Below are 18,519 nucleotides of genomic sequence, written 5' to 3' on the forward strand. Positions count from 1 at the left end.
TGGGCCACATAGCTGTGCAGGCCTTTTACTCATTCAAGGAACAGTCATGGAAGGTCTAGTATGTACCAGGGAAGGCCTGCACCAGCAGGTGTGGTTTCAGCCCATTTGGAACTTGAGGTCTGATAAAGCAGATATAAAGTGTGAGGACACAGAAACAGAAGGCATACGGTGATTGCAAATTGTGGACAATGCCAGTCACATTGTTGCATTCACAGCAGGGAAAAGGGGTGCAGAGGGCAAGACCGGAGAGGCATGAGAGAGAATGTGGGGGCTGGGGACACCCTAGGAGGGAGAGTCTCTGGGCTGGGAGCACACCCCAGGGGCAGGCTCTGCTCCAAGTGCTCTGCAAGAGCAACTTATTAAATCTTTATGACAACCTTAAGACACAGTCCTATGTGCTCATTTTATGGGTTATGAAAACTGAGGTCTGGAAAGTCACACGCCAGGAAGTCACCAGGACAAGCTTATGAACCCAGTGGTTCCCTTGGCACTCTGCAGCCCCACAGAGAGCACCCAGGAGTCTGGGGCTGGGAGTCAGGTGTGGGGCAAGTGTTCTGAGCAGAAGGTCCTGGGCGGGCACTGCCCGCCTCTGCATCTTCCTCTCACCGCCCTTTGTTCTGGACTTTATTCTGGTTTCCTGCCCTCCCCTCTACTCTTCTGAGGAAGACCTGATCTTAGCATCTCATGGGATGGGGGCAATTCTGCCCTGTGGGCTTTGCTCTGTTAGGATGCCTCCAGGAACATCCTGAACCCGAGACTTGGTTTCTGGAACTTGAGTCTCAGGATGCTGTGTAAATGGTGGCTGGCACAGCATTCGCCTTCCCGTGGCTGGCCCACGGAGGTGCGTTTGCTTGGGGACTGTGGGATGACATTCTTCTCCAGCCTGAAAACAGGAAATAGCATATGCCACTCACCAAGCTCACCCTCCCCTTGAGAATGGCCCGGAGTTCAATGCCAGGCTCAGCCCTGGACTCAGACCTTTAAGACCAGAGCTGACACCCAGCGCTAGAGCCCAGCAGTCTTGAGACCCATCTCCGTGGACAATGGTGGAAATGCCAACCTTCCTCCTAGAGGCTGACACACCTCCTTCACTCGGAAAGTCAGGGCAAGCCAGAGACACGCACCTGGTCACGGGCACCTGTCAGACTCTGGGAAACGGGGCCAGGACATCCTCCACCCTTGCCTTGTTCCCCAGGGGTTGATAATTCTTTGGATTCTAACAGGTTACACGGGCCTGGAGTTTGGGGCCGAATGTGCACTTAGTGGAACAGAGCGAGGCAAACGGAGGGCCAGGTTCTGTGCCCAGCGCTGGAAGCGCTTCTGGCCATGAAGAGTTTTGTGCCCAGTGGAGGGCCAGATCTGTGCAAAACAGTTTATCTCCATACGGTACGTACCCTGACTCAAGCATTCTCAGGGTGTCTTGGGAGCATAAAGGCAGGCAAGAGTCTGCTGCGGGCTGTTTGAGAACATCTAACCACAGGCTTTTGGACTGGGCCACAAACGGGCACATAGAGCATGTGACCAGAAGCCAGCCCGGCCCTGGACGAAACACGCGGAGCAGCTGCCTCTCTCCGCCCCCAGCCCCACCCCTCATTAAATAGCAGGCAGAGCGGGGCTGCCGTCCTTCAGGGGAGCCCAGAAGAGCAGCTCCACCTCTCCTAGCCAAACGGGCCCAGAGAATTGAGCCCCGACGTAGAGTGGGGGGCTAGCTCTGCAAAGGAAACATTCGACCAAGGGGCTGTTGCCCAAGGGGTTTGGGAGGTTGTGGGTCAGACCACTAAAGAGGGGTTGAGTATTTTCAAAAGGAACCCCAGAAGTCTGAGTGGCGCCCCCCTGGGTCTTTAGGTGAACACTCAGGGGGACTGTGCAGGACCAGATTCCAGGAGGCCAGGGTGCAGGGAGCCGCACGCGGGTTCTGGAAGGTACAGAGGGCATTGCATCTGGCCCAAGAGCATCAGTCTCGCCAAATATCCTCCAGCAAGGCAACACCTTTGTCCTTGGCTAAGGATGACTCTAGACCCTTCCTGACAAGCCAGAAAGAGACACTTAGGAGCATCAAGGAGAAACATACAAGTGCGTGCCATGCCTTCCAGAACGAGGCCCCACACTTTGCATCAGAATTGAAATAATCCGGATTGTCAACAGCATGGCAGTCGGGATGCCCAGCACATAATAAAAAATCACCCAGGCAGGTGCACGGCCAAACTGTGGTTTTTTTGTGCTTCCATATCACCTGGCAGCAAACAGAAAGGAACCGCAGGTACACACAGCACAAGGCTCAAAATCTGAGGCCGAGCAAAGGCGTCCAGACACAGAACACATGCATTAAAGATGCCATTGTGCGACGGTCTAGGGCAGGTGAAACTAAGCTCCGGAGATGGAGGTCGGCACTGTGGCTACCTCTGGGGCGGGCCAGGGGTTGACCCACAAGGGCCATAAGGGAACAACATGATAGAGATACTCTGTATCTTAATAGGCTCTGGCCTCATCAGCTGCATCTGTCTGTCAAAGTTGATTGTATTTCAGATCTGTGTCTTTTACCAAATGTAAATTTTACCCCCCTAATAAACTGAAATGGACACAAAGCCTTTGCCGGGCGAAGTGAGGGCTGCTGGCCAGTGAGCGTCAGGGCCAAAGCAGGGAGAAGTCAGGAGAATGGCGAGCTCTGTGGGCATTGAAATTATCTTGTTGGACAGATGACGAAGAAGTCTGATCGGGGGATGATGTGGTTCGACGATCGGGTTGCCTGGGGCCTGCACCCGCTGCTCCCGCTCCTTGCAGCGCCGTGTCCCCAGACAGTTGTGTGACAGGGGCTTCTCCTCAATCAGTTCTCAAAAGAGAGTCCAAGGAAGACTTGACCATTCCGTGTGAAGCGCCCAGCTCAGTCTCCCCCGCTTCCCCATTTCTTGTCGTCACAACATTTGTTTTACTAAGTTATCCTGTCTCATTTCTGTGTGCTACGTGCCTTCCCACTTAGATTGTAAGGTCCAGGAAAGAAGGGGCCACACTTAGTACACTCTTGCACCAACCTACCATGGGACGAACAAACAGGTTAATGAAGGAGTGAGCATCACTGCTCTCTAATAGTTCGTGATTTCCTGCATTTGCATTTTATTTGGGCATTTAACCAGTCTCTTCTTATCACTGTTATATATACTGTGACAATCCAGACCACATTTGTGCGTTTTGGTCAATTTACGGTTGCGTGTGCCCAGCAGAGAGAGAGAGCAGTTGTAAGAAATTACTGAGATGAAAAATATTCATGACGGTTCTTTTCCCTGAGGAGCCTCCCATTTTTGAGCACCTGCCCTGTCCCAAGCCCTGTGTGCACGCTTTGCCTCTGTCCTCACCACCACCTTCCCTGCCCGCTCCCAGACTCAGAGCAGGGGTGTCTTTGATGTGCACGCAGACTGGTATTACCAGCAAGAAGCATGAGCTCTCCACCAGGCAGAGCTCCCTTTAATTCTTTGGACACAAGAGCCAGGAGTTCACGTCCCTGGACATGAAGTTGGGGTCCTGGTAGAGACGAGTGGGGTGGTGACCAGCAGGGCCTGCCTCGAAGCTATGGCTTTGCCCCTGAGCACATGTGGCTCAGGGAGCCGCTACCCTGCCCCCTCTGCACCTCTGTCCCTGCATAGGCAAAACGGAGGTGACTGAGTCCACCAATTCAAAGGGTAGATGACCAATTGCAATGATGCAAAGCACTTGATGTCCAGCATGCTAGGCGTGTCCTCCAGAAATGGCCTTTGTGCTCGTGCCGCCGAGCATCTATGACAATGAGGTGTTGGCCCCTGGGGCCACTCCTTACATCCTGCCTTTCTGTATCCACCCTGTGTATCAGTGGGGTCCTTAGGCTGTGGGAGACCAGCCGAAAGGTCCTCAGAAGGCCTGACACTGCTGGCACACCTCACTCAGATTACAGCACCAGGATGGCTATGACCGCCAGATGCCGCGTGGCCTTCCTCACTCGTTCACCTGGGCGCCAACACTGTCCAGAGTCTGGGCCCCTCCAGCTAGGAAAGAGACCAAGGACACCGGGCCACAGGTGCTGCCCCCACCCCAGGGCTCGGCAGGGCACACTCTGCGGGCGTGGGTTGCCTCCTCTCTGTGGCGGAGACTGTCAACGTTATTTCTCTCTAATGATGTCCGTGAGTTAATTTGCATTGATTTCAGTTACACTTTGCTGTGTTATATTCCTGAGTCCCAGAGATGCTGCAGGAGCCCACGCGTGGCTCACTGCAACATGAAAGTGCGGCGAAGATGACAGAATGTGACAAGGATGCGGGCTGAGTCCACAGCTATGGACCCGTAGGCAGGTGCGGCCGTGCAGCCCTGGGGAGTGAATCTGCCTGCACACCGATTCTGCACAAGGAGCCAAAACACAAAAGCATGCATCAAAGTTGGGTAAGTTCAAATATCTGAAAAATTGATCTCACCGCCCCAGTGAGCTCTCTTCCCCAGGGCTCAGGACAGTATGTTATGAAACTCTGCAAAACAGCGGCCTGGGGGCAGAAAAAGATTTCTCTTCTTCTTTTTCTTCTTCTTCTTTTTTTTTAAGTAGGGATCCCTCTGGCACAAGAGTCGAGTTTGAACAAGCCCCAAACCAGATCTGCCACTACACAATTGAATAATTTTACTAATAAACCCTGAAACGAGACCAAAACTATATCATTCAAAGCAGCCTTCTCTACAGCAAAACGGAGGGAGCCAAGTTATTGCTGCTTTTAATAACCGCACACTTAATGCCAAATATCAGGCCCAGAGAGAAAAGCAGAAGAGCTCCTGGCAAAATCCTCTGTCAGATGACACTTTGGGACCGTGCCTCGTGGCAAGGACATGCCGTGTGTAAAGAGCGGGTCCTGTGCGCGCACCTGCCAGCAGACACTTCTTCCCACCCAGGCAAATCTGCTGCTTCGGAGAGGATGAATCAGCTGCCGGTGGGGCTGGTGCAGATGATGGTGGTTTTGAAGAAAGTCCCGGTAATCAGGGCTGGCATTCACTGAGCACGAGCTTGGGCCAGGAAGTGTTAGAGGCACTTTACAAGAATCAGGCAAGCCTGACTTTTATTTATTTATTTTTTTAATGACACGACTTTACTTACTTAACAGCAGATACCTTTATTGCCCACATTTTACAGCCGGCCGGCCCCCGGCCCCGCAGGTGAGCTGACTTACCCTGGTGATACCTCTGGTTGGCCGTGGAGGGGCGGAGGCTGATGCCTTCTAGTCCCCCGTGTGAGTTCACTGGTGCCAGACCCTCCCACGGGCGTTTTGAACAGACAGCGGACAGAAGACTTTTCTTCTTGACACGGATGAAGGGAGGAAATGCAGTTCTTAAGATCCCAGGTGGCTTGTTCAAGTATCTTGAGCCTCTGTTTAGTCTCTGCTAGTGTCGCAAAGACCCCAGATCTGTCACTTTAGGAGAGGAAGGTCACGAATGGCTAGCCGTAGCGAGCACTTCTGGAGAAGGATTGGAGGACGGGGTGTATTTGGAAAATCGCATCCACATGCTGCAGTAGAACGTACGGCATTTCCAGATCTGAGCGCGGGAGAAAAGTGGGTTAGGAGCCTGTTCACGGCTGCCTCCTACGCTGTGACGCCCCAGTCTGAGTGTCTGGCTAAGTGGCAAAGCGCTGGCATTCATTTGCTGTGAATATTAGGTGATTAGTACATATTCCAATGACTGGATTAGGTTATTAACCTACTCTGCGTGTGGGCATGTGGGCTCTCTCTGTGACGACCTGCCCAGGTTTGACTTGCGCCCCGGTCATTGTGGGGAAGGGCCACCGTGTGCTTCCCGCCGCTGTCAAGCTTGGTCGCTGCGAGTGGGGATTTTCGAATTCAGCGGCAAGAATGGTTAAGAAAGAGCACTCCTGCGCAGTGCACTCTCTCATTCTCCAGAAAGCTACGGCCGCCTCCAGAGACATGCAAAATGATTTAATCTCTCAAATTTACAGGAAACGATCATTACTATTACAATTTTTTAAGCATTGCCTTTACTTTCATTGCTTTGAAGAAGTGGGATGATGCCCTTGAGAAAACGGGTCTGGATGCTACTGGGCCTGGACGATCTGCTCTCCTTCCGTGGGGCCCTCCCCCTGGGGTGGGGGGGTCACAGTCAGACCCCAGCCTTGGGGCCTGGGTCAGGTCACCTCTCCGATGGGCACCAATACCCGCTCCTCTGTCCAGTCTGGAAGGCATGCCTGACATCCTCTCCCGCACCTGCTCTTCCCGATTCATCACCAAGGCTTGCCAACTTGACCTCTTTACTGCATCCGGAGTCTGAGCACGACCCCGCATCCCGGGGCAGCCCTCGACCTGGGCCCCCTCTCTTGGCAGTCCCATGTGGACAGCATCCTCTTAGAACACGCCTGGAGTCCTCCCAAGCCATTGTCCTCCTCTGGCCCAGATGGCTGTATCAGAGTGTGGATGCCCTCTCCCCGCGCTCCGCACCTCGACCGACCTCCCGTCACAGCTCCTGCTCCAGGCTATTGCTGTGAGTCACTCGTTTGCATTAGCTCCTCTAAGCCCATGGCAAGCCCACAAGAAGGGTGATTCTGACCGGGCTGCCTTGAAAGCAAAGGTCCCAGGAAGCCGGAGAAAGAGCTCAGGGAGAGCACGTCAGATCAGGAAGGTAACGGGGCTCCGTTCCACCCACCGAGTCCGCCTAACCATGTAGAAGGCCCTGGAAACCATGCACCTGCATGACATGAAGGAAGGTGCCCTCCACTGACCCCTGCCTCCCCTCCGCTGGCTGAGGACTGCCCCGAGGGACAGGGAGTCCCCTCCATTTGCAGGCTTTCTTTTGGGAGCTTTTGGGGCAGGCTGAGGGAGCTGCCCCAGCTCAGAAGTGGGGAGACTGGGCCTAGCTGAGGCCACCAAAAGTGTGGGGAAGGGAGACCCGGAGCAAAGCAGTCTCTTGCACCCGTGGGTGCCATTGTTACCCTCTCTTTGCAGACACAGAGACTGAGGTCCAAGGAGGTCAGTGGCTTCCTGAAGGTGACGCATAATTAGCATAAAGACCAAGCTGTTCTTCTTACCTGGCTGGAAAAGCTCTGCCCACTGGCCCCGCCCGGCTTACTGACCACGCCCACTGACCACGCCCCACTCCCTGGCCCCACCCCCTCACTGCCCTCCTCGGGGCCCCTATTCACTGGCCCCACCCACTTGGCCAGTCCTGCTCAAGGGCCCCTCCCACTCCCTGCTCCCTCTGCCCAGGATCTCTTGCCCGTTCTTCTCCTCCCCGCTGGGCACCTCCCTTCTCAAAGAGGCCTTGCTTGGTGACCCAACCTAAGCAAGCCTCCCACGCGTTCCCGTGACCTCACACGGCACCTGGAATGGTCCAGATTTATCGTGGCCCTCTTTGTTCCCTTGTGTGTTGTCTGCCGCCCCGCCACTGGCCTCCACGCTCCGCGAGAGCAGAACACGAGTGTGTCTTGTTCGCAGACATCGCCGGGCCTGGAACAGCGGCGGTGCTCACCAGCTGCGAGGTTCAACGGCTGGGGAAGGTTTCCCGCCAGCCCGCAAGCGCCTCGACGGCTGCCCGGTCCGCCCAGCAGTCACTGTCAGAAAGGGTTCAGTAGCACTGGCTCTCTCGACCCTCTGGACAGGAGCGGACAGCGTGTCTAGGATTGTCCCCACCTCTCACCTGGTATACATCCTATGTGGCTCTAGCTGTTTCCATGACCCGGCTCCAGACCCGCTCTCCAGGCACCTTCCCCTGAGAATTCTCCTCCAGCTTTTCTGCTTAAATCCCCACTTGTGGTGCCTCAGAGCCTGGATTTGCAGACTGACCTGGCCCTCATGCCAGATTCCCCAAGAATGGGGAATCACACACAATTAGCTTTGAGTCTTTTCGTCTGTTGCCGGAGCTCAGAAACAAGTTCGAAGAAGTTGAAAAATGTGTTTGAGAGGGGCCCCTAGTGCTTTGTGGCTTACCAGCTGCCAGGTCTGTTTCTCCATTGCGCTCCCTCAGCCTCCTCCCCAATAAGGCTCAAGTTGTACAGGGGCGCCTGGGTGGCTCAGTGGGTTGGGCCGCTGCCTTCGGCTGGGGTCATGATCTCAGGGTCCTGGGATCGAGCCCTGCATCGGGCTCTCTGCTCAGCAGGGAGCCTGCTTCCCTCTCTCTCTGCCTGCCTCTCCATCTACTTGTGATTTCTCTCTGTCAAATAAATACATAAAATCTTAAAAAAAAAAAAAAACAAAAAAAAAACTCTGTTTCTCCATCTCCGAGATGGCCCTAAGGTACGCTACTGATTGGATAAGTTTTTCAGGAAACTAGCAAACACTATAAATGCAGGATTAGAAAGAACTCACTGACAAGCAGACCCCTGCTATACAATTCCATCCCAGCTTCTCAATTTCTTTCTGCTTAACGCCATCAACATTTCGCCTAAAATTTCTTCCGAAGCCACACGTGGCTGTCTTGGTGGCCCATATAGTGATGCTTTCCCAGTCCTGCATTTGTGATCCGACTTCTCTTTCCAATGTGCACATACGGAGGAACCCTGGGGCCTGGAATAGAAGTGGGAGTTTTATTCCCCCCTTAACTGAGTTACTGATCACTAGAAGTTAAAACATCTCCTTCTGAAAGTCAGCCAGAGCTTCAGAGAGAGAGAAGTTTGGCCTTCAGTGATATTCCTTTTGGCAAAATGGATCGGTCACCAGAATCTTGGTCACTAGCATCTCTTCTGGGAGATTTGGCAAATCACCTGTCTTTAATGCATTGGACAGGTGTGTGACAAGAATGGGGAATCACACACAATTAGCTTTCAGTCTTTTCGTCTGTTGCCGGAGCTCAGAAACAAGTTCGAAGAAGTTGAAAGATATGTTTGAGATGGTTTGACATAAAATATAGTCTAAGAAATAATTACAGAATGCATTGGTGGGATGTGGGGGAAGTGCCTGGAAGGGAGAGGCAAACCCTTACGGGGGTCCACAGGACAGCGGAGGAAGAGAGGCAGGCTGTGAGGAAAGATGCTGAATGCAGGAGAGTTCAGCAACCTTCACTCCCTGCTCCCACCTCCACGAGTGAGGTTTCTTCTCTGCCTCAGCACTGCTTGGCCTGGTCACGGAGCTGCTTTGGCTCTGTGGTGACTGATACTCATTCTGTGCTCTCTGGCTTCAGGCTCAACCCTGTGACTTGTTTGGTCAGATGGTTATCAGCGGGTGTTCTGTGTGAGTCAGGACTCAAGAGTGCCTGTGAAGTGGGCTTACCACTTTGGGCGTCTTCCATCCCGTAAGAAGAACTTCCCGTTGGGTAGCTGTTCCCTTCTTAGCCGGTACCCCCCAACTAAACCCAGGCAGAACACACCTGGATTCAGTACACCTACAGCCCAGAGTCTAGCCCAGCCCAGTCCTTGTTGGTTGACCTCCTACCAGCAACAAGCGGATGGGAGAAAATAAACGATTGGAATTTTATGCCACTGAGGTTCGGGTTGGTTTCTTAAGCAGCGCTCTTATGCCTACAGCTGACTAGTACTGACACAGACGCAGTTCGAAGTATAAGCCTCAAATCCAAAGACCCGAAAGAAACCATCAAAGTGCAGGCACTGGCTTGGGATTGAGCTACGGGTCACATGCACTATTCAGCATCAGGCTTTATTTCGATATGGACGACTTGGGATTTTTCTAGGCCACGTGCACGGACCAACTAGGAGAGAATGTTTGGCTTTAATCCTTCATCATTCTGTCCTATTATGATATTGTGATTTATAATAAGAGATATATATTTGGTCTTAATCCCAGTTCCTGGCTCAGAACACCTAAAATCCTCCTTGGAATTTCCTAAGTGATGAGAGAGATAAAAGTGGAAGGAGTGTCTTGTTCATAACAAGCTGGCTTTCAGCCGCACGGAGTTCATGTTAATGAGGTGACTTTTGGAAAGCCCCAAAGGATGGGGTCTGGTTGCCAGGAAACCAGCTGTGTGATGAGAGTTTGGAAATTCAAGCCCCCTCTACTGCCTCTGACTTCCAGAGAGGGGAGAGGGGCTGGAGTTTGAGCTAATCACTAAGCGCCAATGATTTAATCGACCGTGCCTGTGTGATGAAGCTGCCATAAAAATCCCTAAAGTATGGGGTGCGAAAAGCTTCCAGGCCACCGAACACATGGAGATGCTGGGAGGGCGGTACCCTTGGAAAGGGTATAGAAGGTAAGCTTCCCTTCCCAGATACCTTGTTCTCTGCATCTCTTCCAACTGGGTGTTCCTGAGTGTATCCCTCATAACACATTGGGAATCTAGGGAGTTTACTGTTTTTCTGCGTTCTGTGAGTTGCTTTCACACATTTTTGACCTTGAGGAGGGGGCTGTGGGAGCCTCCAATTTACAACAGGTCAGTCGTAAGCATGAGTGACAATTTGACCTTGTAATTGGCATCGAAAGTGGGGCCAGTCTTGGGGACTGAGTCCTTAACCTGTGGGTCTGACGTTACCTCTGGGTAGGGGGTGTCAGAGTCAAGTTAAACTGCAGGACATTCAGAATGTGTCCTCCAAGAACCAGAGAAGTGGTTGGTGTGGGAAGCCCTCACACTTTTGGTAGCCAGAGTGTGGAGAAGAGCAGAAGGAAACAGACTTGACCTCTAGAGTTGGATGCTGGGAGGAGAAACAGATGGTTTGACTTTTAGTTATCAGAAAAGTTAACATGGAATCAGGGGTGCATATTCATGTTCAAACCGAAATGATTGTGGTGCTCCCAGTGTCCATAGATTTGCGAGGTGGCTCTGGTCTCTGCAACCCGGACACCCTATGCATGATGGCCGACTCAGCCTACTCTAAGATGGAAAGTTCTGGGAACAGTTGGTCACCCTATGTTCCATCCCATCTGGAGACCGGCTAGACCTATGACATCCATCATGAGATGAATTCACTCATCTCAGAAACATTTACATGTTGAAAAATGATGTGTTTCAGGATTATGGAAATACTGTGTCTTCAGTAAACAAGACAAAAATGGTGAGAAGATTAGGATGCTGGGGGCGATCTGTGAAACCCACACTATTTCCTACCCTTCCTCTTCAAACTCACTGCATGTCATTAAAAAGGATGGATTTTTAACGGATGTTAACGCACAAGGACAAAGAGGAGAGAAGGAAATGGAAATTAGATTTGGAAAACAGGAAGGAAGATGGGCAAAAGCTTATTAATCGAATCGTAATTACAATATAAACATCTTGGGAAGAGGGAGAGGAAGGCTGGGCATGTGCATGTGCGCACGCGAGCGTGTGTGTGTGTGTGTGTGTGTGTGTGTCTGAGAAAGACGGAGACATGGAGAGAGGAGATGATGTGGTGTTCGCAGCCGTGACAGGAAACTAAATCATCATCTTCTGTAATGGGAAGTTGATAGAAAAAGCCCAAGTTAAATAAAATAAAAGATTACTGATTTATTGATTGGTTGATTTTAAAGATTTTATTTATTTGTTTGAGGCAGGACAGAAGTCAGGGGCAGAGGGAGAGGGAGCAGCAGACTCCCCAGTGAGCAGAGAGCATGACAGGAGGCTCCGTCCTGGGACCCTGAGATCATGACCTGAGATGAAAGCAGATGCTTCACCAACAGCCACCCTGACACCCCAAGATCTATTTATTTATTTTAGAGAGAAAGAGAGAGAGCCGATATCAAGAGTCAGATGAGAACACCCCGTGCCCCAGTAAAGCCTAAATTTAAGTAATCAGTAACAATGCAGGATGTTATTCACAAATAGGAGGTAAATGTAGAATCATCAGGCAGGAGGACATATTTTGGGAAGTGAAGATGGGGGTCAGGGGTGAGGGTTGCTGTCTTTAGTAAAGAGTACTTGTAGAGTGATTTGAATCTTCAACCTATGTAAATCTTAGACAAAAGCAAAAGCGTTGAACAGAGGACCCATGCAATCCGTGCCCTCTCTAATACTCACCACCTGGTTCCCCCAACCCCCCCCCCCCCGCCACTTAAAACCCCTCAGATTGTTTTTCAGAGTCCATAGTCTCTCATGGTTCACCTCCCCTTCAATATTCCCCAACTCCCTTCTCCTCTCCATCTCCCCATGTCCTCCATGTTATTTGTTATGCTCCACAAATAAGTGAAACCATATGATAATTGACTCTCTCTGCTTGACTTATTTCACTCAGCATCATCTCTTCCAGTCCCGTCCATGTTGCTACAAAAGTTGGGTATTCATCCTTTCTGATGGAGGCATCATACTCCTAGTGTATATGGACCACATCTTCCTTATCCATTCGTCCGTTGAAGGGTATCTTGGTTTTTTCCACAGTTTGGCGACCATGGCCATTGCTGCTATAAACATTGGGGTACAGATGGCCCTTCTTTTCACTACATCTGTCTCTTTGGGGTAAATACCCAGGAGTGTAATGGCAGGGTCATAGGGAAGTTCTATTTTTAATTTCTTGAGGAATCTCCACACTGTTCTCCAAAGAGGCTGCACCAACTTGCATTCCCACCAACAGTGTAAGAGGGTTCCCCTTTCTCCACATCCTCTCCAACACATGTTGTTGACATGCATTTTCTTGATGGCTAGTGAAGCTGAGTGGTTTGTTTGTTTGTTTTTCCCCTCTGTTTGCTGGTCTTTTGGGTTTCTTCTAAAAACTCCTCTTCACAGTCTTTCTTTATGTTTCTATTGAATAATTTTCTTTTTGTTAATGATTGGTAGGCACTGTCTGTACATTCTGGATACTAATCTTTGCCAGTCGTAACTTATGCCACTATCTGTTCTATAAATCTTTACTTTGGCTTGTCTTCATTTTACATTGCGTGTGTATGTGTGTGTGCACGTGTGCACGTGTGCAGAAGCCTTACATTTTGATGAACTGAATTTATCAATCTTTTCCAGGTAGCTTGAGTTTTTTTTGTCTTATTTAAGGGATTCTTCCTAACTCTATGGCCAAAATTATGTACTTCTATATTTTCTTCTAAAAGTTTTAAAATTTTGTTACTTACTTTTAGGTCTTTAATCTCTGTGCAAATGAATTTTGCATAATGTATGGAAATAAATATAGCAAGAAAAAATGTGAAAAAATTAATGAGCTGGAAAATATACCTGAAAAAAAATTCTCTGAAACCCTGAAAAGTGGGACAAAGTGGTCAGAAAATAGGAAAGAGATGTTGGGAGACACAGATAATAGAGATCATGGATTGAGTAGGATTAGCAATCTCTATGTCCCAGAAGAGGGGTGGTGACTGTACGTGGCTGAGCAACATTTGAGATATTTGGGGGCAAATTCCCAAAACTGACATGAGACACCAATCCTTGAAGTCAGAAAACCCAATCAATTCCAAACAGAATAAAGACAAGAAAGTCACACATAGATAAAGTGGAAAGAGGAGTGCGCAAAGGAGAGAGGGAGAAAGAGAAGGGAGAGACAGAGGAGGGAGATGGAGAGAGAGGGGGAGGGAGAAGATGAGAACAATGGTTGGCTTTCACCAGCAAAAGTGGTCTTAAAACAGTGGAAAGGATCTTCAACACAAGGAAAGAAATTGTTTATCTGGCAGAAATGCCTTTTAAGAATGAAGGTAAAATAAAGACAACTTCAATCATTCAAACAACTGCAAAAATTTGCCCCAATATATCTTTATTAGAGAGAATCCAAGCATAAAAAAAGACTTTTTAATGGAAGGTCAGGTGAATGGGAAAGAATGATGAACAAAGACAACAGTGAATGTGGGAATAAATCTAAACAAAACTATTTACACAGGAAAAGAATATTTTGTGCGGTTTAAAAATTTTGTATGGGTTTACATTATTCATCAGTAATAATATCAGGGGATCAGTGATCAGGGTCGAGGTGTTGTTCAGAAAATGCAGTACAGGGAGGAAATGGGAAGAAGAAAAAGAACTTAATCTGAAAATCAAAGAAGAATAGAAAAAGGCAGGATTGCAGGAAACACATGCCACATTGGCAGAAATTAATCTAAATAGAACTGTGATGATAATAAATATGAATGAAGTAACCTTGTAAACTCTATAAGTAAAAGATAAAGATTGTCATATTGGATTTAAAAAATCTCTAGCTACATGCTATTAACAATAGGTTCATCAAAGACATAGGGCAGAGAAAAATTGAGTGCCACTCACTAAAAGAAATCTATAGCCATATCAACACCAGAACAATTTATTTTAATTTAAAATATTTTACCAGGGGCACCTGGGTGGCTCAGTGGGTTAAAGCTTCTGCCTTCGGCTCAGGTCATGATCCCAGGGTCTTGGGATCAAGCCCCTCATTGGGCTCTCTGCTCAGCGGGGAGCCTGCTTCCTTCTCCTCTCTCTCTTTTTCTGCCTGCCTCTCTGCCTCCTTGTGATCTGTCTTTCAAATAAATAAATAATAATAAAAAATAAAATAAAACATTTTACCAAAGTTTAAAAGTGCCATTCATAATTATAAACATCTCAATTAACCAGGAATATGCAACAATTAAAATATTATATGTACCTAATAATAGAGCAACAAAACACATAAAGCAGAAGTGGACAGAATTACAACATTGGGAACTTTGAGGACACATCCCTTAGCAATTGTTAGATTAGTCAGATAGAAATTTAGGAAGGATAGAGAAAGTTGAACAACAAAATCATGAAACTTAACCTAAAGGACTATACAGAATCCAATACCAGCCAACTGTAGAATACAGATTCTTTCCAAACACACATGAGCATTTGTGAAAATGGACCACAAGCTGGATCATTCTCTGATCAAAATGCTTTTAGGCTTGAATACATAATCTCTAGGTAACTAGAAAAATCCAGGTTTGGAAATAAAGAATATACTTCCATGTAATTCACAGGTCAAAGATTAAACCATGAAACTTAGAAAATATTTGAATGAAGACAAAACTACTAAATATAAAAACTTGAGGGTTGCAGCTAAATCAGCATGTAAAGGGAAATTCATAACCTCAAGCGCTTATTTTATGTGGAGGGACAAACGGGATCATCTGGTAAATGACTCTAGACATTTGTGTTGTCTACAACAGACACTTGTGAGAGCAGGGGCTCCCCTTCTGCCAGAGCACAAATCCAACACCTCATTTAATCACCAAGGCTAGCTGCTGGCATTCCAGGACAATCCCTACACAGACTGTTCACCTGGGGTTCTTGTTGCCTAAGTCCCAAGAGTGCTCATGCTGGTTTTTCATGGCTGACTTCGAGAAGACAGAGAAGCGGGTAGGGAGCATGCCTCCGTAAAGTTAGTATCCCCAAGGCCATGTCCAGCAGATCAGCTCAGGGCTGATGGGGCACCTGTGGGGTCATGAGCGTACTAGGCACTGAGTCTTTTCTTACCGCCCCTGGTCTTGTGATTCCCAGTGAGTCTTCTTCTTTTTCCCACAAGGATGAAATGGAGGTATTCACCTTCCCTCTCTTTACCTTAACACTACAAGAAGGTGGAAACAGAGGAGCCAAGCACCTAACTGAAGGTGTCAGAAGAAGGAAGAAATGAATGGAGGAATGTAGAGGAAAGAAGGGGATCGGGATCACTGTCCTCAAACAGGCCCTTAATGGCACCTGCAGCCATGCCACATGCCCAGACTGCGATTCTCTGACAGTCGTGGACCACGGTTCCATCCCCACGTGTCCTCCTCACCTACTCATCCCATTCCTCCCATCATGGACTGAAGCGGGTCTCCCTCCCCTGCCCCCAGATTCATGTGATGAAACTCCAATCTCTAGGACCTCAGAATGTACTTGTATTTGGAGACAGTGTCTTTAAAGAGGTGGTTCAGGTTAAATGAGTTCATATGGGTAGCCCAAATTCAATGAGTGGCATCCTTATAAGAAGAGAAAATCAGGACACATGCACAGGAATGACCATGTCAGAACACAGGGAGAAGATGCCATCCATAAGCCTCCCGAGAAACCAACCCTGCTGACACCTTGATCTTGGGCTTCCAGCCGCCCTGACTGCAAGATGATAAATTTTTGTTGTTTAAGCTGCTAGACTGTGGTGCTTTATTATGGGAGCCTGAGCAAACAAATACACTCTTTATTCCACCAGGAAAATAGAGGCGGTCAGAGGAGGTCTGCCACCAGCTCCTACCACCTTGCCTGCTCACCTGCCCGCACCCTGCACCTCTGCTTTCCTCCTGGATGAGCATAATGTTGCTTCTCCTGTCTCACAAAGAAAGCATCTCTTGACCCCCCTGCCCCCCGCCCCCTACCGCCCAGTCTCCTTTTCTTTTATGACAGAACTCACTGCAAGGGGAGCCCATGTCCTTGGCCTCCAGTCTGATCTCTCTCCTCCAGTTTTCTCTCTCTCTCTGCCTACGTTCTCGTCTCGTGGTTTAAACTTAGAATTTGTGAAATACAACACACGAACAAACAGGTACACAAAGCACAAGTGTGCAATTTGCTAAGTAATTGCTAAGGGAAACAACCACCCAGGCTAAGAACCAGCCTGTTGTCTGTGGTCTACAAGGCTCTACACCTCTTCCTTATGATGACCCTTTTCCCACCCCCAGGGGGTCACTCCTGATGTTTGCAGCAAAAGTCTTGCTTTTCTTAGCACATTTACTGCCAATGTTTGTCCCTTTAAGCACAGTGTGGTTCCTCCTGGTTTTGAACTCTGTATAAGGAGATTCTACAGTATGTACTCTTGTGTCTTCACTCATGGTGCTTGCCAGTCCCATCCTTGGAGGAGTAGCTCATTGACTGTCATAGCTCTGCAGCAGTGGTTCTCAAATCAGGGTCCCACCAAGTGTCACCGGAGACCTTGTTAGAAACGCAAATTCTAGAAACGCACTCCAGATCTACAGAATTAATCAGAAACTCTGGGTGTGGGGTCAACCCTTCTGGGTGATTCTGATGCAGGATAAAATTGACAATCACTGACGTGCATGACTGTAGTTTGTTTTTCCAGTCTCCTGTTGATGGGCATTTATGTTATTTCCAGGTCTTTGCTAGGATAAATGTCACCTCTGTGACCAGTGTCACACAGGTTTCCCAGGGCATTCGTGCATGAAATTGAGGGGCCAGATTTCAGCTCTGCCTGTCTCACCTTTCCTAGTTCAGGCCAAGTTGTTTTCCAAAGGGATTAACATCAGTCGGGGTCCCAGAAGAAGACAAAAGACATGCTAAGTCCCAGTAAATGGCGAGAGTTTAATAACAGAGACAACTTACCGCAGTGTCCTGAGAAAAAGCAATGTTTTCACTAAATTGCAAAACCTTTGGAACACAGATGTATTTGGGATTGGTCTCAGGGAGCAAACCCATTATTCATAGTTATGTCCAAATAACTGGTTGTATGTCCTCAAAATAGGAGCTATAGTTGTCAACGTTTACGAATATTTTTCTTATACATGCAGAGCGGCTAGGCTACAAACACTTTTGTGACAAAGTTAGAATTGAATATAAAAGCAGATTTCAGGCTCCCAGTGTGTCCTTCCTCTCTCTGCTGTAGTCATTAATCAGACCCTTGAAATGTTGGAGTCCTCTAAGACCTACTTTGCACAGCAACCCAATGCCCCAGACTGGGATTGAACTTTTTGTAAATGAGCCCTCCAAAGCTTAGTTGCGTTCAGTTCAAAATCTGTTGGAAAGCTTTAATCAGAGTATCCATGAAATGGGTGCCAAGAATTTTGAGCCTTGAAACTTTAGCGAATTGTTAATTATCAGAAACAACCCTTACTGATAGGGAAACATTGAGATTCATCGCTATAAAAACAAGGGTGGAGCTCGAAAAATTAAGTGCTGAGAGCTCCAGGGGTGTACGAGGTCTGATTTTCAAATTCCGTCATTGTTTTTGGAATATCTCAATGTGTGGGAAGAATCTAGATGAGATTCCTAGTTTTCATGGGATAAATTTACATTCTGTACTTAGAACGGAAGGAAATCAAGAGGGTCTACGGTTTTGCAGCATCTAAATTTGATAAAAACATCCCAGAAAAATAGCAAACAAATGTTGAAGGGGACACGTTTTGGCTTATAAAAATATTTGTTGCAGAATGGTGCCCTGAATGGAGTCAAAATGACTGAACCCATGGAGACCGGTGAGCTGGAGTGTTTGTGTATTTCAACAAAGAACAGACCTGAGCGTGTTCTCCACTTCCTAGAGTCTTTCTGAGCCTACCTGGTTCTGTAGTATCTGTAGGAAGAGGATTTTCTTAATTATAGAGTCTGCAAAGAAGAATTAATTGAGGTTGTCAGCAGATTTAAACTCACAGCCACAGAAAGCAACTTTGAGTAAGATTGCAAGTGATTTCACGAGTGAAGACGAGTAAGACCGCGTGGAAGAAAAACGTGTGCGTTACGAAGTATTAGCAACATGGCCATAGTTATAGGTCCACGGGTATAATAAACTACTTTATTGGACTACACATAATATTTCAGAAGATGCATTGATTTTTTTTTATTTTTAAGGGTTTTATTTAATTACTTGATAGAGAGAGAGATTGCAAGTAGAGGGAAAGGCAGGCAGAGAGAGAGGGAGAAGCAGACTCCCTGCTGAGCAGAGAGCCCGATGTGGGGCTCGATCCCAGGACCCTGAGACCATGACCTGAGTCGAAGGCAGAGGCTTAACCCACTGAGTCAAAATACATATAT

Source organism: Mustela nigripes, chromosome 6, assembly GCF_022355385.1.
Source record: "Mustela nigripes isolate SB6536 chromosome 6, MUSNIG.SB6536, whole genome shotgun sequence".
In the NCBI taxonomy this organism is placed as follows: Eukaryota; Metazoa; Chordata; class Mammalia; order Carnivora; family Mustelidae; genus Mustela; species Mustela nigripes.